Source organism: Rhinoraja longicauda, chromosome 20 (assembly GCF_053455715.1).
Source record: "Rhinoraja longicauda isolate Sanriku21f chromosome 20, sRhiLon1.1, whole genome shotgun sequence".
Classification (NCBI taxonomy): domain Eukaryota; kingdom Metazoa; phylum Chordata; class Chondrichthyes; order Rajiformes; family Arhynchobatidae; genus Rhinoraja; species Rhinoraja longicauda.
Window position 1 is genome coordinate 22,923,803 of NC_135972.1, and position 25,763 is coordinate 22,949,565.

General features: G+C 45.9%; 1 long non-coding RNA gene across 1 annotated transcript in view; it reads left to right on the forward strand.

Annotated features, from left to right (window-relative positions):
* Positions 1-25,412, forward strand: part of LOC144603415 (uncharacterized) — a 56,760-nt gene extending 31,348 nt beyond the window's left edge. Inside the window, exon 3 of the long non-coding RNA XR_013548618.1 lies at positions 25,074-25,412. This is a non-coding gene — a long non-coding RNA (uncharacterized LOC144603415). The remainder of the gene's footprint in view (positions 1-25,073) is intronic.
* The last annotated feature ends 351 nt before the right edge of the window (positions 25,413-25,763 follow it).

Here is a 25,763-nt window from a genome sequence, read left to right on the forward strand (position 1 = left end):
CACTCCTGCTTCCCCCCCTCTCCCATCAGGCAAGAGGAATCTCCAGATTCAGGAACAGATTCTTCCCAGCTGTTACCAAGCAACTGAATGGTTCTTTCATCAGCTAGAGTGGTCCTGACCTCCCATCTACCTCAGTGGAGACCTTTGAACTATCTTTAATCAGACTTTATCTGACTTGATAATGTTATGTCTTTGCACTAAATGTTGTACCCTTTATCCTTAATCTGTACACTGTGGACGGCCTGATTGCATTCACGTATAGTTTTCTTTTTGACTTGAGTCTTTCTTAGGTCCCCTCGGTCATGGCTGACCATGGGTGATGCATCCTGCTTGGCTGCTTGCTCCACACCTTGGCCAGAGCAGCGTCACTTGTGGCTGAAGAGACCAATGCGGGAGTGACAGTCTCTGTCGCAAAGGTCACATTTGTGTGTGGACTCTGGTCTGTTGAAGTTGCTGCGCTCCTTTCTGCGTGCCCGCTTGTCTGCCGCTGCGTTCATCAGTTTCTCTTCCCCCGTTTTGAGATGTTGGTTCAGGGTACCTCTCCATCTTGTACGGTCAGCTGCAAGGCTCTCCCAGGACTCCACATCGATGTCGAGCACCTTCAAATCTCTCTTGCAGACATCCTTGTAACGTAGCTGGGGGCGGCCGATGGTTCTCCTCCCAGATGTCAGCTCTCTATAGAGGATGTCTTGTGGAATACGGCCATCCTCCATGCGGTGGACATGGCCCATCCACCGCAGCCTGCACTGCCTGAGTAGAGTGTACATACTCAGAAGGCCAGTGCGAGACAGAATCTCGACGTTGGACACTCTGGCTTGCCAGGATATACCCAGGATACGGCGGAAGCTTCTAAGGTGGAAGGTGTTGAGTCTTCTCTCCAGTCTGGCACAGGTAGTCCATGTCTCATTGCCGTACAGCAGCGTGCTGTTGACACAGGCGTTGTAGACTGCTATCTTTGCCTTCACTGTCAGCTTTGAATTGGTCCACACTCGAGTTGTGAGGCGAACGAGAGTTGTAGCTGCCTTCCCGATCCTCTTGCCAATCTCTGTGTCCAAGGAGAGGTTGCCGGTGATGGTGGAACCGAGGTACGTGAACTGACGGACGGCATCGAGTTCGTAGTCGTCGATGGTGATGACAGGCGGTGCCTCTGTATCCTGTCCCAGGACTTGAGTAGCATGCAAACAAAAGCTTTTCACTTTACCTCGCTCGGTACACGTGACAATAATAATCTCAACTAAACTAATAAACTAAAAACCTTCAGGAATACGTCAAAACAAAGCGGGCATTTCAGTTGCCGGATAGCAGGAAGAACTGGGGTCAGTGTGTAGGCAGCTGAGGAGAAATGTTCAATATTCCCTTTGTTTGGTTTTATTTCACAACACAGGAAAAAAAAATCCAATAAAATTGGTGTATTAGAAAATGGCAAAGCAGACACATAGTGTGTCACCATGGCAACTGGTCTGAGCATGCAGCACTGAAGCTTTTTATGAATCTAAAATGGCTTTATAAGCTGCTTTATGCTCTCTGGTGGAAATAATTTATTTTAGTCGTGTCAAGAACATCTTCATCATCATCATCATATATATACAGCCGGAAACAGGCCTTTTCGGCCCTCCAAGTCCGTGCCGCCCAGTGATACCCTGTACATTAACACTATCCTACACCCACTAGGGACAATTTTTACATTTACCCAGCCAATTAACCTACATACCTGTACGTCTTTGGAGTGTGGGAGGAAACCGAAGATCTCGGAGAAAACCCACGCAGGTCACGGGGAGAACGTACAAACTCCTTACAGTGCAGCACCGGTAGTCAGGATCGAACCTGAGTCTCCGGCGCTGCATTCGCTGTAAAGCAGCAACTCTACCGCTGCGCTACCGTGCCGCCTGCTCAGAGAAAGCTGGGACTGGGTATCCAGATTCCCCCGTATCACGTTATTCCCATTATCCTGTATCTGTACACTGCGGACGGTTCGATCATAATCATGTGCTGTCTTTCCCGCTGACTGGTTAGCTAGCACGCAACAAAAGCTTTTCACTGTTCCTCGGTACACGTGAGAATAAACTAAACTCAACTCATTGGAAATATGTTTATTCACAAAATGCTGGAGTAACTCAGCAGGTTGAAGAAGGGTCTCGACCCGAAACGTCACCCATTCCATCTCTCCCGAGATGCTGCCTGACCTGCTGAGTTACTCCAGCATTTTGCGAATAAATCGATTTGTACCAGCATCTGCAGTTATTTTCTCATACTCATTGGAAATATGTTTTGATCGGCTAAATGTTAAAGGCTGGAGGGCGTACATTGAAAGTGGATATGCACGGCGGGTGTCTGCAACACACTGCTTGGGGTTGTGTTGGAAGCCGATATGATAATGGTATTCAAGAGGCTTTTAGATAGGCACATATATCAGAAGGCAATGGAGGGATATTGATCGTGTATTTTGTCCAGAAGAACAATCCCATTTCAGGTCTGAAGAAGGGTCCCGACCTGAAATGTCGCCTCTCCACGTTCTCCAAAGATGCTGCCTGACCCACTGTAATCTTGTCTAGTCAAATGCCCTCTACACCCCCACTCGCCTGTATCCACCTATCACTGCATAGAGACAAAGAGCAGCAAATGCAGGTTGATAACATTTAGGAAACATTTGGATAGGTACATGGAAAGGACAGGTTTAGAGGGATATGGGCCATAGGTGGGACTAGTGTAGATGGGGCATGTTGGTTGGTCAGCATGGGCAATTTGGGCCGAAAGGCCTGTTTTTGCGATGTATGATTCTATGACACAAAAGGACACAACGTTGGAGTAACTCAGCTGGTCAGGCAGCAGGTCTGGAGAACATGACATTTCGGGTCAAGAACAACACTGATCATCAGTCTGAAGAAAGATCTCAACCCAAAACGTCACCGATCCATGTTCTCCAGAGATGCTGCCTGACCTGCTGAGTTACTCCAGCATTTTGTGTCCTTTTAGCATATCACTTCCCAGGCTTTGTCCTGCTCCCACCGCTCTTCCAGCTTTCTCCCCCCCTACTGCAATTATTGGACTTTATCTTGCACTAAATGTTTTACCCTTTATTCTGTATCTGTACATTGTGGATGGCTTGATTGTAATAATGTGTAGTCTTTTCGCTAACTATATGGCATGCGACAAAAAGCATCGCACTGTACCTTGGTACACGTGACAATAATAAACTAAACTAAACTAAACTACATTCAGTCTGAAGAAGAGTCCCAACCCAAAATGTCATCTATCCATGTTCTCCAGGGATGCTGCCTGACCCACTAAGTTACTTCAGCACTTTATCACGACATCCGGAGGCTGCACGGGATCGTTCGATCAGCTGAGAAGGTTGTTGGCTGCAACCTTCCCCCCATTGACGAACTGTACACAGCAAGGGTCAGGAAGCGAGCGGGCAAAATCATCTCTGACCCCTCTCACTCTGGCCACAAAATCTTTGAAGCACTTCCCACTAGAAGGCGACTCCGGACTGTCAAAGCAGCCACAGCCAGACATAAAAACAGCTTTTTTCCACGGCTCGTAGTTCTACTCAATAACCAAAGTCTGCAGTCTCCTTTTTGCTCTGGTTTATTTTTTTTCACCCACATGTTTAGACCGTAATGTTGTATCCTTATTGTTTTGATGTGGTTATGCTTTATTCTTATTTGTTAACTGTATGTTTGTGTTGTCATTTGTGAGCGGAGCACCAAGGCACATTCCTTGTATATGCACATACTTGGCCTATAAACTTATTCATTCATTCATGTCTGTTAGTTTTGTAAACCAGCATCTGCAGTTCCTTGAGTCTGTATTTTGTCCTTTCTGTTTGTGTTAATATATGTTCCGATGAAATGCACTCAATAAACATTCAGACAGGCAATTCATGCAGAAGATACATAAATCACTAAAAGGGAGGTCATGATAGAGCATTGATTTGGTGGATTAACTTATGATATTTTATCGGGCAACATTTTTAATTTATTATGCTCTCTAAGTATATGCTGCTTTGAGACAATTGTATCATGTGATCATCCCTCAAGAATTACCACACTTCCTGGCTTCTCTGTGACTGATGTCAGGAGAGCCTTTATATATTAATAGCATTTCCTTCCATTACCGTCTTTGCCTTAAGCAAATCAAGACTGCGGAACCAATGGGTTTAGTTTAGTTTGGTTTCATTTATTGCCACGTGAAAAGCTTTTGTTGCGTGATAACCAGACACTGGAAAGACTGTACATGATTACAATCGAGCCAACCACACTGTACAGATGCAGGATAAAGGGAATAACGTTTAGTGCAAGATAAAGTCCTGTAAAGTCTGGTTAAAGATAGACCAAGGGTCTCTCATGAGGTAGATGGTAGCTCAGGACTGCTCTCTAGTTGGTGGTAGGATGGTTCAGTTGCCTGATAACAGCTGGGAAGAAAAAACTGTTCCTGAATCTGAAGGTTTTCACACTTCTTGCCTTTTTCTTCTTGCGTTTGAGGCAGCAGAAATTATGAAGCTGCTTCTGCTTCTGCTGTCTCTGTTTGTTGACGTTCGCCTGACTGAGGTCAGTTGACAGGGCTCACCATGGGGAGGTTGACAACGTGAGCCCAATTTGCCTGATGGGAGACAATGGAAGAGGGTGTGATGAGGGTGAGACTGGTCCTTGATTATGCTGGTGGCCTTGCCGAGGTAACGTGAGGTGCAAATGGAGTCAAAACTACACTAACACGTCAGAGAGCTGCCAGATCATTATAAAATTCACTATGCATCTTAAATGATTGTTCGAGACAACGTGAAGTGTAGATGGAGTCAATGGAAGGGGTGTGCAAATGTTCCATGATAAAGCTACAGCCAACTTCACAAGGAACAGAATTGCTTCAACATCCGGGCCGTGCCCCCTTCTCACTCCTACCATAGAGCAGGAGGTACAGCAGTCTGAGGTCCCACACCACCAGGTTCAGGAACAGCTAATTTCCTACAATTGTCAGTCTGAAGAAGGGTCACGACCCGAAATGTCACTTATCCATGTTCTCCAGAGATGCTGCCTGACCCACTGAGTTACTCCAGCACTGTGTCCTTTTATGTAAACCAGCATCTGTAGTTCCTTGTTTCCAATTTCCTATAACTATCAGGTTCTTGAACCAAAGATGGACACAAAATGCTGGAGTAACTTAGGTCAGGCAACATCTCTGAAGCTGAACCAGTCTGAAGAAGGGTTCCGATCCGAAACGTCGCCTATTCCTTTTCTCCAAAGATTTGCCTGATCCACTGAGTTTCTCCAGCATTTTGTGGCTGTCTTCGGTATAAACCACCATCTGCAGTTCCTACCTGCACAGGTTCTTGAACCAACCTGCACAACTCTAATCCTACCTCAGCAACACACTGTACATACACAATTCTTGAACTACCATGGACCTGTTTTACCATTGTGCATTTTTGTGCCAATGTCATAGATTCATAGAGTTATAGTCATAAGGGTCAGTGGAAACTGGCCCTTCAACTAAGGACATTAATCTTAGTTTCACTTAAGGATGCTGATGGGAGGCCAAAACTGTTCAAACATGAGGAGTCACTGAACCTGTCACTGCTAAGTCCAACCCCTGATTCATAGCAGACAAAAGGAACTCTTTTAGTTTGGTTTAGTGTTAAAACGTGGAAACAGGCCCATTGGCCTGTATACACCGACCAGCGATCACCCCATACACTAGTTCTATCCTACACACGAGGGTCAATTTACAAAAGCCATCTAACCTACAGACCTGCACGTCCTTAGGAAACCAGAGCACCCAGATAAATCTCAAACGGTCACAGGGAGAATGTACAAACTCATCACCCGTAGCCAGGATTGAACCCGAGTCTCTGGTGCTGTAAGGCAGCAACTACCGCTGCATCATTGTGCCTCTTGAAAGGGATGTAACAGGAGCTATAGAAATGCAAGGGTTTTATTATTAGCCTGAGCTTCTGTATCACTATTAACACCATGAGTCTACTGTGTACCTTTATACCAAGTATCCCAATTCCTTATTATTCCTTTGCTTCAATATATTTAGAAGGGCTTTTGCTCTAATCTTATATGTTGACTACCAATTGTTTTTCATTTTCTCTGTGTGTTTCTGATTTACTTTATCTCCCTGTACTCCCACGGTCTCTCCTGAATTTCTGTGCTGCTGCCGTTAATTTTATTCCATGCATGTTTGCATTTGCCATTTTTAATCATTTCTGACTTTATGTATTTGTCTTCAGTCCTATCCTCTATAATGAAAGTCTTTATTTTAACTTAAAATATCACCGTGAGATATTTAGTTGTAGTTTTAGATTTTAGGTTTAGAGATACAGCGTGGAAACAGGCCCTTCGGCCCATCGAGTTCGCACCGATCGACGATCACCCACTCACACTAGTTCCAAAATACTGGAGTAACTCAGCAGAACAGGCAGCATCTCTGGATAGAAGGAATGGTGACGTTTCAGATCAAGAACCTTCTTCAGACTGAAGAAGTGTCTCGACCTGAAACGTCGCCCATTCCTTCTCTCCAGAGATGCTGCCTGTCCCGCTGAGTTACTCCAGCATTTTGTGTCTATTTTCAGTGTAAACCAGCATCTGCAGTTCCTTTCTACACACCATGTTCCATGTTATCCCACTTTCTCATCCACTTCCTACAACCATGAGTGTATCGCTTCCAAACTATGTTTGAAAGTAATATTGTTTGACAAGGAGAAGGCTAACCTAATAAATTTTAACACTGCGGTACTATGGCATGTTATAATTCATTGAGTTTAGTTTAGTTTAGTTTAGCTTAGTTTAGTTGAGGGATACAGCACGGAAACAGGCCCTTCGGCTCACTGAGTAGATGAGAGGAGATCTTATCGAAACGTATAAGATTATTAAGGGGTTGGACACGTTAGAGGCAGGAAACATGTTCCCAATGTTGGGGGAGTCCAGAACAAGGGGCCACAGTTTAAGAATAAGGGGTAGGCCATTTAGAACTGAGATGAGGAAAAACTTTTTCAGTCAGAGAGTTGTGAATCTGTGGAATTCTCTGCCTCAGAAGGCAGTGGAGGCCAATTCTCTGAATGCATTCAAGAGAGAGCTGGATAGAGCTCTTAAGGATAGCGGAGTCAGGGGGTATGGGGAGAAGGCAGGAATGGGGTACTGATTGAGAATGATCAGCCATGATCACATTGAATGGGTCGAATGGCCTCCTCCTGCACCTATTGTCTATTGTCTATTGAGTCAGTGCCGACCTGCAATCTCTCTCCACACTAGCACTATCCTACACACTAGGAACAATTTACAATTTTACCAAAGCCAATTAACCTAAAAACTTGTACGTCAAGGAGTGTAGGAGGAAACCAGAGCACACGGAGAAAACCCACACGGTCACAGTGAGAACATATAAACTTTGCACAGACAGCACCCGTAGTCAGAATCGAACCCGGGTCTCTGGTGTTGTGAGGCAGCAGCTGTGCCATAGTGCCGCAGTGATAAAATCTATTAGGCTAGCCTTCTCCATGTCAAATGCTGTATTTCTAATGAATCACAAGTCACAGATAATGGATTGAACCCAACATAAATTGGACGTATTGATCCGAGTGTCGCCTTGTCACCATGTAGGAGTTTGGCGGACCGTTTAGTAATGGTAGATGGACACTGAAATACTGCTTTGGAAAGACTCACTAATTTACAGCGACACCATTCTGATGGGTATTGATAATTGAGCTGTACAATTCATCTAACAGATGCTCGACAGAATAACTAATGAAAGAAGAGTGCATTGGCTGAATATTATTTGTGTGTCCTTTGCTTCATTTCCCAAAGAGCACAGTTCATTGGGGACTACAAAGGCTAGCGGTATAATTGCCTTCAACACCTGTGATTGAAATGTTTAATAGGACACACTTGTATCCCTGGCCCGATACAGGAACATGTTCAATTGCCTTCAATAGCAGTGCGTCATCTTTAACAGCAAGGAGACACAAGAGATTGTAGAATCAGGATCAAAAAACAGTCTGCCGGAAGAACTCAGGACTGATGCAGGGTCTCGATCCGAAGCATCGACCCTCCCTTCGCCTCCACAGATGCAGTGTTTTATTGCCGTATGTCCCAAACAGAACAATGAAATCCTTACTTGCAGCAGCACAACAGAATATGTAAACATAGTACTCTGTAAAAATGTAATAAATGAAAACAAAAGTACTGTACACACACACACACACATACACATATACATACATTCAGTCTGAAGAAGGGTCTCGACCCGAAACGCCACCCATTCCTTCTCTCCTGACATGCTGCCTGACCTGCTGAGTTACTCCAGCATTTTGTGAATATATACATACATACATATACATGCATACACATAAAACAAACTAACAATAATAGTGCCAATAGACAAAACCAATGCCCCCAAGTCTTTGTAGTTTGGAGGTTGTGGTGTTTAATAGCCTGATGGTTGTGGGGAAGTAGCTGCTCCTGAACCGGGACCTTTCCTGCACCTTCTTCCCGATGGCAGGAGTGAAATGAAAGCATGGCCAGGGTCTGATGATGCTCAATACCTTTTTGAGGCAGCAACTCCTGTAAATCCTTTCGATAGTGGGGAGATCAGTACCCGTGATGGGCAGTGTAAAATTGTCCCAAGTGCGTGGGATAGTGCTAGTGTACAGGGTGATTACTTGTCGGTGCGGACTCATTGGGCCAAAGGGCCTGCTTCAATGCTGTATCTCTAAAGTAAAGTCTAAAGATGGCCTCCACAGCTATCTGTGGCAATGAATTCCACAGATTCACCACCCTCTGACTAAAGAAATTCCTCCTCATCTCCTTTCTAAAGGTACGTCCTTTAATTCTGAGACTGACCCTTCTGGTCCTCGACTCTTCTACCAGTGGAAACATCCTCTCCACATCCACTCTGCCTAGGCCTTTCACTATTTGGTAAGTTTCAATGAGGTCTCCCCCTCATCCTTCTAAACTCCAGCGAGTACAGGCCCAGTGCCATCAAACACTAATCATACAGTAAGCTACACTTTCAGTAGTTTCAGTAGTTGTGAAACTGAGATCTAAAATTTGTTGGGGCTGATTTGTCTTTTATCTACAGTTTAGTGACAAATGGAGAACCAGTTTGATAACAGAATCTTGCCCTCGTCAGTCTGTCGAAATGAAAGCTAGCAGGCAGACAGAACTCGTGAAGACTCCAGCAATTGTCGTGTCACTGATGACTCATGCTCTCGGCAGCAGTCTTTTCAGCTCCAAGGCTGTGGCGGTGAATCAGATCTCCATGACAAAGCCAAGCTATTGTCAGATGCATTAACACCTCCACGAATCAATCAGCATCTCCATTCACAGCACAAGCCCCTCGCACAATGTGAAAGGCAGGGCAGACTCGTTACTTTACTGGGCTCCGTTAAGGCAGATAATGGGACAAGATAACAATTGCCAACATGGAGAGAGATTCAGGCCCCAAAGGGCTGAGATGATAACAAGAAAACTTCGCTCACACGGAGACCGTTAAATGCATTCATTGAAACAGGGACCTTGACAACATTAAAGAGTAGGAGTGGTAAGACAGATATTGGGAACCAAGGGGAGGACTTGAGATCAGGCCAATTGCTCATGTACGAGACAGTCTTACAGCACAGAAACAGGATCTACAGCTGACCATTAACCATCTTATGGCCAAGAAAGCACACCAACGTCTCTATTCACAAAATGCTGGAGTAACTCAGCAGGTCAGGCAGCATCTCAGGAGAGAAGGAATGGGTGATGTTTTGGGTCGAGACCCTTCTTCAGACCCTTCTCGACCTGAAACGTCACCCATTCCTTCTCTCCTGAGATGCTGCCTGACCTGCTGAGTTACTCCAGCATTTTGTGAATATTTGTACCAGCATCTGCAGTTATTTTCTTATACTTTTCTTACACCAACGTCTCTACTCTCGGAAGACTAAGGACATTTGGTATGCCTCCAATGACCCTTACCATTGTCACGGGGAGAACGTACATACTCCTTACAGACAGCACCTGTAGTCTAATTGAACCCGGGTCTCTGGTGCTGTAAGGCAGCAACTCCACCATTGACAGAATAAAGTGCAAGTAGATCTGTGCCGGATCACTGTGCGATGTGACCATCCGGCTCAGCAGGACCGGTTCATAGCAGCTATGGCCCTGGGGATGAAGCTGTTCCTGAGTCTGGAGGTGCGGGCTTAGAAGGCCTTGTAGCATCTGCCCGATGGTAGAAGTTCGAACAGACTATTGCAGGGGTGTGAGGAGTCTTTGTGGATGCTGGTGGCTTTTCTGAGGCATCGTCTGTTGCAGATGTCCTCCAAGGCTGGTAGCTGTGTTCCGATGGTCCTCTGAGTTCTATGGACTACCCGCTGAAGAGCTTTCCTCTCTGCCTCCGTGCAGCTGAGGTACCACACAGGGATGCCATGTGTTAGAATGCTCTCTATGGTGTAGCAGTAGAAGGTCGTCAGCAGCTGTTGGGGTAGACCAGACTTCCTCAGTGTTCTTAGGTAGAACAGTCATTGCTGTGCCTTCTTGACCAGCGCAGCAGTGTTATTGGACCATGTTAGGTCCTCCGAAATGTGAATGCCCAGAAACTTAAAGCTGGACACTCTCTCCACACTGTCCCCGTTGATAAAGATTGGGGCGTATTCCCTGTTGTGTGACCTACGGAAGTTGATGATCAGCTCCTTGGTCTTGGTGGTATTTAGGGACAGGTTGTTATCAGAGCACCAGTTCGCCAGGTTCTGCATCAGCTTGGTTTGACAACAGCTCTGCCCAAGACTGCAAGAAATGGCAAAAAGCTATGGATGTAGACCAATCCATCTCACAGACCAGACTTCCCACCATTGATTCCGTCTACACTTCACACGACCTCGGGAAAGCTGGCAACGTGATCAAAGACCACTCACACCCCAGTCATCCCCTTTCCCTAGTGTAGATGGGACATGGGTAAGTTGGGTCGAAGGGCCTGTTTCCAAGCTGTATGACTCTATGACTCTCTAAATGTTGTTATGGTACCTGCCTCAACTACTTCCTCTGGCATCTCAAACCAACCTCCCTTCCCATTGACTCTATCTACACTTCATGCTGCCTTGGCAAGGCCACCAGTATAATCAAGGACCAGTCTCACCCCGGTCACTCCCTCTTCTCCACTCTCGTGTAAAAACGCACACCGCCAGATTCAGAGACAGTTTCTTCCCAGCTGTTATCAGGCAAATGAACCATTCTATCAACAACTAGAGAGTAGTCCTGACCTACCATCTACCTCATTGGAGACCCTCGGACTACCTTTAATCGGACTTTACTGCACTTTAAGTTGCACTAAACGTTATTCCCTTCGTCCTGTATTTGTGCACTGTGAACGACTCGATTGTAATCGTGTGTTGTCTTTCCACTGACTGGTTGGCACGCAACGAAAGCTTTGCACTGTACCTCGGTACATGTGACAACAAACTAAATTGACTGCTGCTTCGTCTCCATCCCGCTGTGTGTGCATTGCGACAGATGAACCAAGTCTGTTCCCTTTCTCGGCGAGGCCTTGCTCACTGCTCCTTGATAATCGTTGGCACTGCACTCGAATTTCAATGAGCTCTTCCAGTGTCAGATGCATATCTGAGTGAGCGGAGACGGAGAAAGTGCGTAAAAAATAAAGATCGCAGTCTTCGTGGAGCAGGCAGATGTTGAGTGGGTGCATGTGTGGGAGAGTGAGAAAGCACATTGATGAGGAGGTGACAAGTGTGTAGGCAAAGTGGTGACAGTATGTGGAAGAGAAGGGTAGTGTGTGGGTGGCAATGTGCTGGTGCTCCGGTGAATATTTAAGCAATTGAATGATAAAGAATCAGTTTCGGATGATAAAGAAGATAGGCGCAAAGTGTAGGAGTAACTCGGCGGGTCAGGCAGCATCTCTGAAGAAAAAGGATGGGTGACATTTTGGGTTGGGACCCTTCTTCAGACCGATAAGATAAAAATAAAGAATCAGTCCGAAGAAGGGTTCCGACAAAAAAATTCACCTATTACATTTCTCCAGAGATGCTGCCTGACCCGCTGAGTTACTCCAGCTTTTTGCTGTCTTCTTTTTGGTATAAACCAGCATCTGCAGTTCCTTCCTACATAAAGAATCAGCTGGGTTCCTTTTGGCATTTGGGTGAATGTAAAGAGAGAAATGGAAACCATTTGCATTTCTACAGTAGAAACAAGGAACTGCAGATGCTGGTTTATACCAAAAGAAGACAGCAAAAAGCTGGAGTAACTCAGCGGGTCAGGCAGCATCTCTGGAGAAATGTAATAGGTGAATTTCTTAGCCATTGCCTTACAGCGCCAGAGACCCAGGTTCGATCCTGATCACGGGTGCAGTCTGTACTGAGTTTGTACATTCTCGCTGTGACGGCGTGGGTTTGCACCATGTGCTCCGGTTTCCTCGCACACTCCAAAAACCTACAGGTTTGTAGATTTATTGGCTTCAGTAAAATTGCAAATTGTCCCTAGTGTGTAGGATAGTGCTAGTGTAAGCTGTGTTCAAAGGTCTACGTGGACTCAGTCTGCCGAGGGACCTTTTTCCGCACTGTGTCTCTAAAGTTTAAAGTCTAAAGTAAAGTCAGCTATCCATTTTCTCCAGAAAATCTGCCTGACCGGCTGAATTACTCCAGCACTTTGTTGTCTATCTTTGGTATGAACCAGCATCTGCAGTTCCTTGTTTTCACATTACAACGTTGGATAAGCCTGGCAACATTAGACAGACTAGACTATGTTTAACAGACAAGACAGTGAAACACAGAGAATACAACATTAGTCAGGCTTCACAAGATTGTACAGTCTATACAATATGAGTAACATGTCACACAGACAAAGCAGATTAGTTTCATCATGACTGCCCCATTATTTCACCCTATCAATGAGATTCCTGTGTTTAACCCATCACACACACCCATCTTCCGTCTATGCTCTTTCGTTTTCACGGTTCTGACAAAAGTTTCAGGGCTTGAAATGTTAACTGTTTACTTTCCACAGAAGTAGGCTGACTTTCTGAGTGTTTCTACCATTTTCTGCTTCAATAGCTACTGTTGTATCACGTTCATAAAGTATAGGAAGATAGAGACAAAAAGCTGGAGTAACTCAGTGGGTCAGACAGCATCTCTGGAGAAAAGGAATAGGTGACATTTCGGGTAGAGTTTAGAGATACAGCACGGAAACATGCCCGTTGGCCTACCGAATCCACGCTAACCATCGATCACCCGTTCACACTAGTTCTATGATATCCCACTTTCCCATCCAATCCCTACACATTAAGGACAATTTACAGAGGCCAATTAACCTACAAACCCACACGTCTTTGGGATGTGGAAGGAAACCGGAGCACCCGGAGGAAACTCACAAGGTCAATGGAGAGAATGTACAAACTTCACACTGACAGCACCCAAGGTCAGGATCAAACCCAGGTCTCTGGCATGGAAACTATTACTTTTCCTATCCATATGACAGGATAGCATGCAACAAACAGCTTTTCACTGTACCTCAGTACGTGTGACAATAATAAATTGCACATGCTGGTTTAAACCAAAGAGAGACACAAAAAGATGGAGTAACTCAGCGGGTCAGAACATGGATAGGTGACATTTCAGGTCGGAACAATTCTTCAAACCATCTCGCCTCATTGCCAAATGTATGAAGAATGGTCCCAACCCAAAATGTCAGTATGAGGAAGGGTTCCGACCCAAAACATCACCTATCCATTCTCTCCAAAGATGCTGCAAGATCTGCTGAGTTACTCTTGCACTTTGCATCTATCTTCGCCTATCCATAAACTCCCGAGATGCCGCCCGCCATGCTGAGTTACTCCAGCACTTTGTGTCTTTTGCCCAACATCTTTCGTGTTGTGTTCAAGATCCTAAAACTCAAATAGGTTTGAAGTGTAGTGACCATTGTAATTCAGCAGAATTTACAGCCAATCTGCCCACAGCAAGCTCCTATAAACATCAATGTACGATAATTGAGGATGGACACAAAAAGCTGGAGCAACTCAGTGGGACAGGCAGCATCTCTGGGGAGAAGGAATGGGTGTAGTTTCAGGTCGAGACCCTTCTTCAGACTGAAAGTCATGGGAAAGGGAAACAAGAGATATTGACGATAATGTCCAGATAATCTATTGACTGAAGAATAAATATCAGTTGGCATGCCGTCCATGATATTGGATCTACTGTCATTCTAACCTGTCCCACATCCTTAATTTCCTTTCCTTTGCAACTGTCGGTCATGCATTTACCAGCCATGGGCCTGAGGGCATGGAATTTCCTATCTAAGCACGGCCTCTCCACATTTAAAGCTAACCTCTGACTGAACATTCAGGACAAACAACTCTTTATTATATGAATCATAGAATGTGGTCACCAGCCTCTCTGTCACTGGAAATAATTCCTCCTTCTTTATTCTTCTCAAACCCCACATCATTTTTGAAGGAATATGTGTAGGAAGGAAGTGCAGATATAGATGCTGGTTTATACGAAGCTAGACACAAAGTGCTGGAGTAACTCAGCGGGTCAGGCAGCATCTCCGGAGAACAGCACTAGGTGACGTTTCAGGTCGCGATCCTTCTTCAGACTGGAAGATAGAGAAGGCCAGAACAAAACAAGACCAGCAACAGATGACCCCCAGCAAGGGTGCAGTCCATAACGCCCCATTATAGACACAATATGCTGGAGTAACTCAGCGGGTCAGGCATTTTGAACCTTCAGTGTAAACCAGTATTTGCAGTTCCTTCCTACATCATAATGGCCCATTGTTGACTGGGGAAGATGTACTAATGACTGGGATACAATGATGTGAATAGTGGAACTAGTAGGACGTCTGAGAGGGGGGTGGAGGAGGAGGGGGGGGAGTAGGGGGGGTGGAAGGAATGCAGGAGTAACTTGAAAATGTTTAAGGCTCCTGATTAAATCTCCTCACAGTCTTCAGTGTCTAAAGCTGTGTGCATTCTGCAAGGCTTGCCTGGGCAGGCTCCACAGCGATGTGTCTTTCATGAGTTGGGAAGCCTTTGGTGTCTACATTAAAACCCCCTTGAGCAACACTTCCATCAAAACCCATGAATGGAGCCGACACTCATCTATAAAAATATACCAGGTGACACCTTCCAGCAATATTGAGTGCTGTGAATCAAACCATTGTGTCAGAAGTTTATATAAGAAAATAACTGCAGATGCTGGTACAAATCAGCATGGTACGAAGTTTGGTTTAGTTTGGTTTAGTTTAGTTTAGTTTAGTTTAGTTTAGTTTAGTTTAGTTTAGTTTAAAAATAAGCTTTTTGTTGTACCACGGACTTTACTGGATTTTATCTTGCACTGAACGTTATTCACATTATACTCTTTACACCTGACAATAAACTAAAAACTCAGTTCACTATACCTCAGTACACGTGACAATAAACTAAATTATTGTAAAATTTTAGGTTTGTTTAGTTTCGTTTATTGTTATCTCGTGTACTGAGGTACAGTGAAAAGCTTTTTTGTTGCGTGCTATCCAGTCAGTGGAAAGACTGTACATGATTGCAATCAAGCCATCCACTGTGCAGATACAGGACAAAGGGTATAATATTTGGCGTAAGATAAAGTTGGAAGACCGGTTACTTAATGTGTAGGAAGAAACTGCAGATGCTGGTTTATACACAAAATGTTGGTGTTACTCAGCGGGTCAGGCAGCATCTATTGAGAAAAAGAATAGGTGATATTTTGGGTCAGAATCCTTCTTCAGACTCTGGACTGTCTGAAGAAGGGTTCCGACCCAAAACATGGCCTATTCTTTTTTTGCCAGAGATTCTGCATGACCCAGTGAATTATACCGGCATTTTGTGTCCATCTCAATGAGTTTACTTGGTTTAGTTTAGAGATACAGCAAGGAAACTGGCCCTTCAGTCCACCAAGTCCACGCCGACCATTGATCACCTTTTCACACTAGTTCTATGTTATCCCACTTTCCCATCCACTCACTACATACTAAGGGCAACATACAGAGGCCATTTAACCTACAAACTCGCACATCTTTGGGATTTGGGATGACCTGGAAGAAATGCATGCGTTCACGTGGGAGGACATGTAAACTCCACGCAGACAGCACCCGAGGTCAGGATTGAACCTAGGTCTGAGGATCCTGACCCAAGACGTTGCCTATCCATGCTCTCCAGCGATGCTGCTTCGTCCACTGAATTGTTCCAGCACTTTGTGGCTGAGAATTTGCTTGCCAGTTGAAAGCAACTCACCAACAATTCAGTACAATAAAATTTCCCTTTCATAAATTATGTTGCTTTAATGATCGTCTAAATTAATCATCCTTTCAGAAGACAACCGCCATATTCCATTCACCTCAGCAACTCTGAGTTATGTTGCTGTGCTCTCTCATCAGAATGCATGTAATCAGAATTCTTTGCAAGAGAAGGCAAGAATGGTGCCAGATCACAGAGCACATCTTAGACACAACCTCCCCATTGATGAAAGCACTACTGTACTGGGGCGGGCGGCACTGTGGTTCGGCGGCAGCGTTGCTGCCTTCCAGCGGCAGAGACCCGGGTTCGATCCTGACTGCGGGTGCTGTCTGTACGAAGTTTGTACGTTCTCCCCGCGACCACGTGGGTTTTCTCTGGGTGCTCCGGTTTCCCCCCACATTCCTGAGGCGTGCAGGTTTGTAGGTTACCTGGCTTCCGTAATTGTAAAATTGTCCCCAGTATGTAGGATACAACTAGTGTAGGGTCGATTGCTGGGCGGCGCGGACTCGGTGGGCCGAAGGGCCTGTTTCCGCACTGTATCTCTAAAAACGAAACTAAATAAAACTAAAAAAATCACACTAAAACTAGATGTAGAGGCAGCCAGCTGGGAGCGGTATTGCAGCAAACATTAGTGGACCATTTCAAATTAACCAACCAAATAATGAAATCAATAAGCTCTTTTGATGAAGCCAAGGGTGGCACAGTGACGCAGCGGTAGAGTTGCTGGCATACAGCTTAAGATACCCGGGTTTGATCCTGTCCAAAGGGCCTGTTTCCATGCTGAATCTCTAAACAAAACTATAGTACACTTTGATTGCATACAACGCTGGAACTTTCATTGCGTGACTTGCACCTCCCCTCCCCCTTCCCTCCGCACAATCCGACAGTCAATTGCTTGAAACATCCATCTTTGTTGAGCAGCGTTTAAGAGCCTATTATACAGCAAACGGTTTCTATATCATTGGATTGAATGATTCTTGACTGTCGGCCAAAGAGCGCTTATCTTAACTATCTTTAATACTTCCAGGCCTTGAGTATTTTCACGGTTTTCCCTTTAATAGTTCAATAAAAACTCAGCCAGAGACAATAAAAAACAAAACTGATTTGTTTTGTACACCATTAAAATGTTTGGACTTCATTCTGTAATGTCGACCATCTAATGAGGTACCTGGTTGGGGGGGGGCGTCGAGGACAAGAAGGGAGCCGGAACGTTCCAGGCACCCACCACTCTCTGTGAAGCATTAGTCACTGAAAGTAAGCATGCAGGTACAGCAGGCAGTGAAGAAAGCTAATGGCATGTTGGCCTTCATGACAAGAGGAGTTGAGTATAGGAGCAAAGAGATCCTTCTGCAGTTGTACAGGGCCCTAGTGAGACCGCACCTGGAGTACTGTGTGCAGTTTTGGTCTCCAAATTTGAGGAAGGACATTATTGCTATTGAGGGCGTGCAGCGTAGGTTCACCAGGTTAATTCCCGGAATGGCGGGACTGTCGTATGTTGAAAGACTGGAGCGACTGGGCTTGTATACACTGGAATTTAGGAGGATGAGAGGGGATCTTATTGAAACATATAAGATTATTAAGGTATTGTACACGCTAGAGGCAGGAAACATGTTCCCAATGTTGGGGGAGTCCAGAACGAGGGGCCACAGTTCAAGAATAAAGGGCAGGCCATTTAGAACGGAGATGAAGAAAAACGTTTTCACTCAGAGTTGTAAATCTGTGGAATTCTCTGCCTCAGAAGACAGTGGAGGCCAATTCTCTGGATGCTTTCAAGAGAGAGCTAGATAGAGCTCTTAATGATAGCGGAGTCAGGTGGTATGAGGAGAGGGCAGGAACGGGTTACTGATTGTGAATGATCAGCCATGAACACATTGAATGGCGGTGCCTGCTCGAAGGGCCGAATGGCCTACTCCTGCACCTATTGTCTATTGTCTATAAGATCATAACTGATAGTAGAATTAGGCCATTCGGCCCATCAAGTCTCCTCTGCCATTCAATCATGCCTGATCTATCACTCCTAACCCCATTCTCCCACTTCTCCCTATAACCTCTGACACCCGTATTAATGAAGAATCTATCTATCTCTGCCTTAAATACATCCACTGACTTTGCCTCCACAGCCTTTTGTGGCAAAGAATTCCACAGATTCACCACCCTCTGACTATGCCATCGAATCTTTGACATTCCGATCCTGAAACAAAGATTCTGACTGTCCTCCTTTTCCATGCCTGTCATAATTTTATATATTTCTATCAGGTCTCTCTCCTCAATCTCCAGCATTCTGGTGGAAACAGTCCAAGTGTGACCAAACTCTTTCTTGTAGTCAATGCTCCCTAATCTAGGATACATTAGGCCATTCGGCCCATCAAGTCTCCTCTGCCATCAATCATGCCTGACCTAAACCTCTTCTGCACCATCTCAAACACCTCCTCATCCTTCCTGTAATGGAGCGACCAGAACCGAATGCAATACTTCAAATACGACCCAACCAAAGTCCTATTTTAGATTTTAGATTTAGATTTAGAGATACAGCGCGGAAACAGGTCCTTCGGCCCACCGAGTCCGCGCCGCCCAGCGATCCCCGCACATTAACACTATCCTACACCCACTAGGGACAATTTTTACATTTACCCAGTCAATTAACCTACATACCTGTACGTCTTTGGATTGTGGGAGGAAACCGAAGATCTCGGAGAAAACCCACGCAGGTCACGGGGAGAACGTACAAACTCCGTACAGACGGCGCCCGTAGTCAGGGTCGAACCTGAGTCTCCGACGCTGTATTCGCTGTAAGGCAGCAACTCTACCGCTGCGCCCATTTTCTCCTTTTTCTATTCAAAGTGGAAAACACAGCCAATTTTGAGGACTATAATCTGAAGATTGAAAGTAAAGATGTAATCTGGGCAAACTCATATACCCTCTATTGCACCCTGAACCAAAACAATAAATATAACCGTTGTTAACAAGCCCACTATCACTTTCGTAAGTTAGGAGTTTCAAAAACAACATTTAAAATATAGGGGCGGCCTAGTGGCTCAGCTGGTAGAGTTGCTGCCTCACAGCACCAGAGACCCGTGTTCAATCCTGACCTCGGTGGAGTTAACATGTTTTCTTTGACACTTTGCTCTGATTCTGTCAGTGCGGAGAAAGGAGAGAGACATGAAGTGCCAGTCAGTAGTTTAGTTTACTGTCACGTGTAGGGGCGGATCAGTGGCGCGGCGCTAGAATTGCCGCCTTAGAGCGCCGGAGACCTAGGTTTGATCCTGAATATGCATGCTTTCTGTATGGAGTTTGTATATTCTCCGTGTGACCGCGTGGGCTTTCTCCGGGTGCTCCAGTTCCTCCCACATCCCAAAGATGCACAGTTTGTAGGTTAATTGGCTTCGGTAAAATTGGAAATTGTCCTTAATTTGTCGGGTAGTGCTAATGTATCCACGCTGTAGCTCTAAAGTCTAAAGTCTAAACTGTACCGAGGCACAGTGAAAAGCTTTTTGTTGTGTGCTACCCAGTCAGCAGAAAGACAATATATGAGACCTGGCTTGGCTGGCGGTGAGGGGAGCCCTCCCAGTCAGATCCTTCCTGCACCGCCGGAACCTCACTACCAGCGCACGCTGCCCTCGGGACGGCTGCTACGGAGAGGAGACGGTGGCCCACCTCTTCAAAGAGTGTGGATTTGCCAGGAGAGTCTGGAGAGGTCTGCAGGGGTCCCTGTCACGATTCATTCCGAGCAGCTCCGTCACAGAGGACTCTGTGCTCTACGGACTGTTCCCAGGGACGCATTCCGAGACTGACATCGAGTGCTGCTGGAAGGTCATCAACTCGGTGAAAGACGCTCTTTGGTCTGCCCGATCCTTGTTGACCTCCCAGCGGAGCGAGCTGTCCGTCAAGGAATGTTGCCGACTGGCCCACTGCAGACTGCAGGAGTACGTGCTGAGGGACGCTCTGAAGCTCGGTGCAGCCAACGCCAAGGCCCTGTGGGGGAGGACCACAGTCTAGGGTCCTTCCGCTGCTGGACATGGGGGGCAGTGTGTGGTGGAGAGAGACGCCCCTCCAAATAAGGGATATGTATGTAAATGTATGTAAATGTCTAAGTAAATGCCTGTATTGAATATGTAACCTCCGGAAATGTCGGATGGGTTTGTTTAAAAAAGATGTTTTGTAAATGATATTTATTACTTGAATAAAGTATTTTTTGATTAAAAAAAAAAAGATTACAATTGAGCCACCCACACACAGTGTACAGATACAGGATAAAGGGAATAATGTTTAGTGCAAGATAAAGCCCAGTAAAGTCCGATTAAAGATAGTCCAAGGCTCTCCAATAATGTAGATAGGGGAGGTCAAGACCGCTGTCTAGTTGGTGATTGGATGGTTCAGTTGCCTGGAGAGAGGGAGAGAGATGAATAGAGGGAGAGAGAAAACGGGTAATTATAGACCAGTTAGTTTGACATCAGTGGTGGGGAAGATGCTGGAGTCAATTATAAAAGACGAAATTGCGGAGCATTTGGATAGCAGTAACAGGATTGTTCCGAGTCAGCATTGATTTACGAAGGGGAAATCATGCTTGACTAATCTTCTGGAATTCTTTGAGGATGTAACTAGGAAAATTGACAGGGGGAGAGCCAGTGGATGTGGTGTACCTCGACTTTCAGAAAGCCTTTGACAAGGTTCCACATAGGAGATTAGTGGGCAAAATTAGAGCACATGGTATTGGAGGTAGGGTACTGACATGGATAGAAAATTGGTTGACAGACAGAAAGCAAAGAGTGGGGATAAATGGGTCCCTTTCAGAATGGCAGGCAGTAATTAGTGGGGTGCCGCAAGGCTCGGTGCTGGGACCGCAGCTATTTACAATGTACATTAATGACTTGGATGAAGGGATTAAAAGTACCATTAGCAAATTTGCAGATGATACAAAGCTGGGTGGTAGTGTCAACTGTGAGGAAGATGCTATGAGGTTGCAGGGTGACTTGGACAGGTTGTGTGAGTGGGCGGATGCATGGCAGATGCAGTTTAATGTGGATAAGTGTGAGGTTATCCACTTTGGTGGTAAGAATAGGAAGACAGAGCAAGGGGCCAGAACAAGGGGCCACAGTTTAAGAATAAGGGGTATGCCATTTAGAACTGAGATGAGAAAAAACTTTTTCAGTCAGAGAGTTGTGAATCTGTGGAATTCTCTACCTCAGAAGGCAGTGGAGGCCAATTCTCTGAATGCATTCAGGAGAGAGCTAGATAGAGCTCTTAAGGATAGTGGAGTCAGGGGGTATGGGGAGAAGGCAGGAACGGGGTACGGATGGAGAATGATCAGCCATGATCACATTGAATGGCGGTGCTGACTCGAAGGGCCGAATGGCCTCCTCCTGCACCTATTGTCTATTGTCTATTGATAACAGCTGGGACGAAACTGTCCCTAAATCTGGAGGTGTGCGTTTTCACACTTCTATACCACTTTCCTGATGGGAGAGGGGAGAAACAGGAGTGACCAGGGTGAGACTAGTCCTTGATTATGTCAGTGGTCTTGCTGAGGCAGCGTGACCACTCAACCTTGTGGTTGCCTTTCATAGGAGATTTTCCCAAAGCCCAGTAATCATTTCCTGCTTATTAAATGACAGCAACAGTGACTTCTTGACTCTTGTTTCCATAGAAACAAGTTCCGTCCTTTATCACCAAGATTTACAAAGCGTTACAGGCGGTCAATCTGATTGCAAAAGGTGGGCAGAGGAGTACCACAGGAAATGTTGCTGGCACCACTACACATGACCCTCATGGAGACCTTTGACTCAATTTACACTTCACGCTGCCTCTCCCTTTAATCCGGACAAAACCCCTCCCGGAAGTCCCCTCGAGAATGTGGCGTCTGGACTGGGTGAGGTGGCCGATCTCGACTTCATCGGGACTTCCACAGCCGATGTGCCGGATCGAAATTGCCACTCCGGCCCGGCTGGAGCTGGCCGATCCCTTCCTATAGCCAACCTTCGCGGCCGACTTTGTGGGCTGATGTCTCGGCTACAAAAGGACGTGACCTCATGTTGGTCCAAACGGATAATCCAGAAAGGCTTTGGAACCAAGGGTGCCGGAAAATCGGTGGTGGACCTGTTTCACCAAATTCAGGAACAGCTTCTCTCCTGCTGCCAGCTGACTCTTGAATAGACCTCCCTTAGCCAAGGATGTATGCCCGGTCTTCCAATCTACCGCACTGTGGCCCTTGAGACTTTGTTTTAAATCTGAACTTTCAAATCTCCTACATGCGCGGCTAAGTGATCTTAAATATCAAAGGCCTGTGGTTGGAAATCGATGTTAACATCAGAAGCACAATCTTGGGAATCAACACTGCCCTAGCTACCTACCAACACCTTAGCAACCCAGGGCCATCCTGACTACAAGCATTGTCCTTGCAACACTGGTATTGAGCAATAACTTTGCTACCACCTCTCTCCAGGCAATACTTTCCTGACTGTATTGGTAAGGGAACACTACCCAGGCAACCCAATAATGTCCTGGCATTAATATGTTCATAAGGTCATAAGTGATAGGAGCAGAATTAGGACATTCGGCCCATCAAGTCTACTCCACCATTCAATCATGGCTGATCTATCTTTCCCTCTTAACCTCATTCGCCTGTCTTCTCCCCATAACCTCTGACACCCGTACTAATCAAGAATCTATCCATCTCTGCTGTTAAAATATCCATTGACTTCCCATGGCAACCCAGTATTCCCATGGCAACCCAGTGCCACATCCTGGCAACAGCATTACCCAGCAACCCAATGATGCCCTGGCAACCTGGCATCACCCTGGTTACCCAGCATCGTCCCAGCAACCCTTGGAACCCAATGTCACCCTGGCAACGCGCGGTTGCTTTGGCAATCGAGCCCTGTCCCTGAGAACATGGCACCCACCCCGACAGCACAGAGCTCTCCCCGACAACGCAATGTTGCCTTGGCAACCCGACATCCACCCTGGCAATCCAGCTAATCGTAGCCCTGGTAACGGAGCGCTGGAAACCAAGGTTACGCACAATCCAGCACTCAGAGAGTGTCATCCAGCTAGTTTCAATGCTTCTATCCATTCGTTATCACCTCTACCACAGCCAACAATGGACCATTGTGGGCTCCTCCTTTCCTTGGTCATCGATGATGGCTCTGATTTGTTCTGAACGTTTTCATACCACTCGTTTCCCTCTCCCCTGACTCTCAGTCTGAAGAACTGAAGGTCTCCACCCGAAACGTCACCTTGTGGCGGGCCGAGCTTTTCTCCAGAGATGCTGCCTGAACTTCTGAGTTACAGTACTGCAGCATTTTGTATGTCTATCTTTGGTGTAAACCAGCATCTGCAGTTCCTTTCTGCACACGCAGAGAGTGGTGCTCAGAAGAACAACAACAACTTGTACGGTGCCTCTAACATCTCAAGGCATTTGTTGTCTCCAATCTGGACAGTTCCATTTGCTTGTGACAGAGATGAAAAGACAGAAGGTGTGAGGCAAAAGGATTGAATTGTGAAGCAAATGAAAATGGAAGGAATGTGGGTGGAAGAGGAAGGGGAGGGAGAGGAGAAAAACAGGTGTGAGTCCAGGTGGGTGTAGGAGAAGGGGGGTTGAAAGAACGGGGGGAATTATATTTGGGAAGAATGGAGAGGGGGAGGGTTATCTAGCTACCTAAAATTGGAGAATTCAATGTTTATGCCATGGAAAGAAGGAAGTACAGATGCTAGTTTACACAAAAAAGGGCATAAGGTGCTGGAGTAACTCAGCAGGTCAGGCAGCATCTAGGGAGAACGTGGACAGGAAGACGTTTTGGGTCGGGGCCCTTCTTCAGACTGATCCCTGACAGGACCTTTGAAGGAGGGTCCAACCCGAAACATCACCTGTCCATGTTCCCCAGAGAGCATACATACGTCCTCCCGTCCCGTCCCGTCCCCCCCCATGAACAATCAAACTGAAGAAATGTCCCGACCTGAAATGTCACCTGGCCACGTCCTCCTGAAAATCTGCCCGACCCGCTGAGCGACTCCAGCGCTCTACATGTTAGGTTTGTGAAACTGATGAGTCAGTAGATGTCTGATCAATAGTCCAGAGGAGTGTCTGTGCTTTACACTCGGATCCATTTCCAGATATGTGCTTTGCCAATGTACACACCCTTTAGTTTACTGTAGAGATGCAGCACCGAAACAGGCCCTTCGGCCCACCGGGTCTACGCCGACCAGCGATCACTAGCGCTATCCTACACACTGGGGACAATTTACAATTTACAGAAGCCAATTAACCTTCAAGCCTGGAGCGTGGGAGGAAACCGGAGCACCCGGTGAAAATCCACATGGTCACAGGGAGAATGTACAAACTCCATATAGGCAGCACCCGTAGTCAGGATGGAAACCGGGTCTCTGGCTCTGTGAGGCAGCAACTCTACCGCTGAGCCACCCCATCGGAGTAACACTTTTCAAATAAGAGATGGCTATGCTGGTGACTGAACGATGTGAGTAGCAAGAATCTGTCAGCACCTAAACCTGATTGCATGCCGAACTCCTCTGACAGAGATGTAACTGAGTCACAGCTGAAATAAAGGATAACTCAATGCATAATTACTTCAATTTTCCATCAATTGCCATTATAGAGATAAACAAAAGAAATGATGTCCTTGGAGGTTAATGATAGGTGGTGATGTAACACTGTTCAAATAATCGTAAAGTGCAATCATATTGATTCATCTCATTGCATCCCAGCAGAAGGTGTTGTGTTCATGCTTAACACAAGAGGTCATTCACAACTCAATGCTGGTACTAGCTTTTTGAAAGGATATTTAATTACTTCCATTCCTCTCCCCCCCCCCCCTTTCCTTTTCATTTCCCAGATATCTGCAATAACGGGTCAACTGCGCCCTCAAGATCGGCTGTGGGAGGTGGGAGGTTCGCTGGTCGATCCACCCGTCCAAGGAAGGTGATGCCTGGAGGCCCTGCAGCAGCCTGGGGCTCGCCTGGATCGGGGGGGGGGGCGCCGCTCACAAGGTCTAGAGCGTGGACTTGTCTTTGGGAATGGTGCCAATACCTGGCTCCTTTCACATGCGACCTCATTTAACTATTTCCGTACAGTTTGCTAATCGGGATTGTGCTTAGATACGTCAATACTTTACTAAACTGTACGTAAGATAGGAATTTCACTGTGCGTTTTGCACATGTGCCAATAAAGCACCACTGAACCATTGAACCATTGTATCCTAATTAGAAGCAATGGTGGGGAGGTAAAATGAATAAGGGAGAGCCAGTGGATGTAGTGCATCTGGACATTCAGATAGTCTTTGTTAAGGTGCCACACAGGAAATTAGCGGGCAAAATTAGAGCACATGGTATTCGGCGTAAGGTATTGACATGGATAGAAAATTGGTTGGCAGACAGGAAACAAAGAGTAGGAATTAATGGGTCCTTTTCAGAATTACAGGCAGTGACTAGTGGGGTGCCGCAAGGCTCGGTGCTGGGGCCGCAGCTATTTACAATATATATTAATGATTTAGATGAAGGAATTAAAAGTAACATTAGCAAATTTG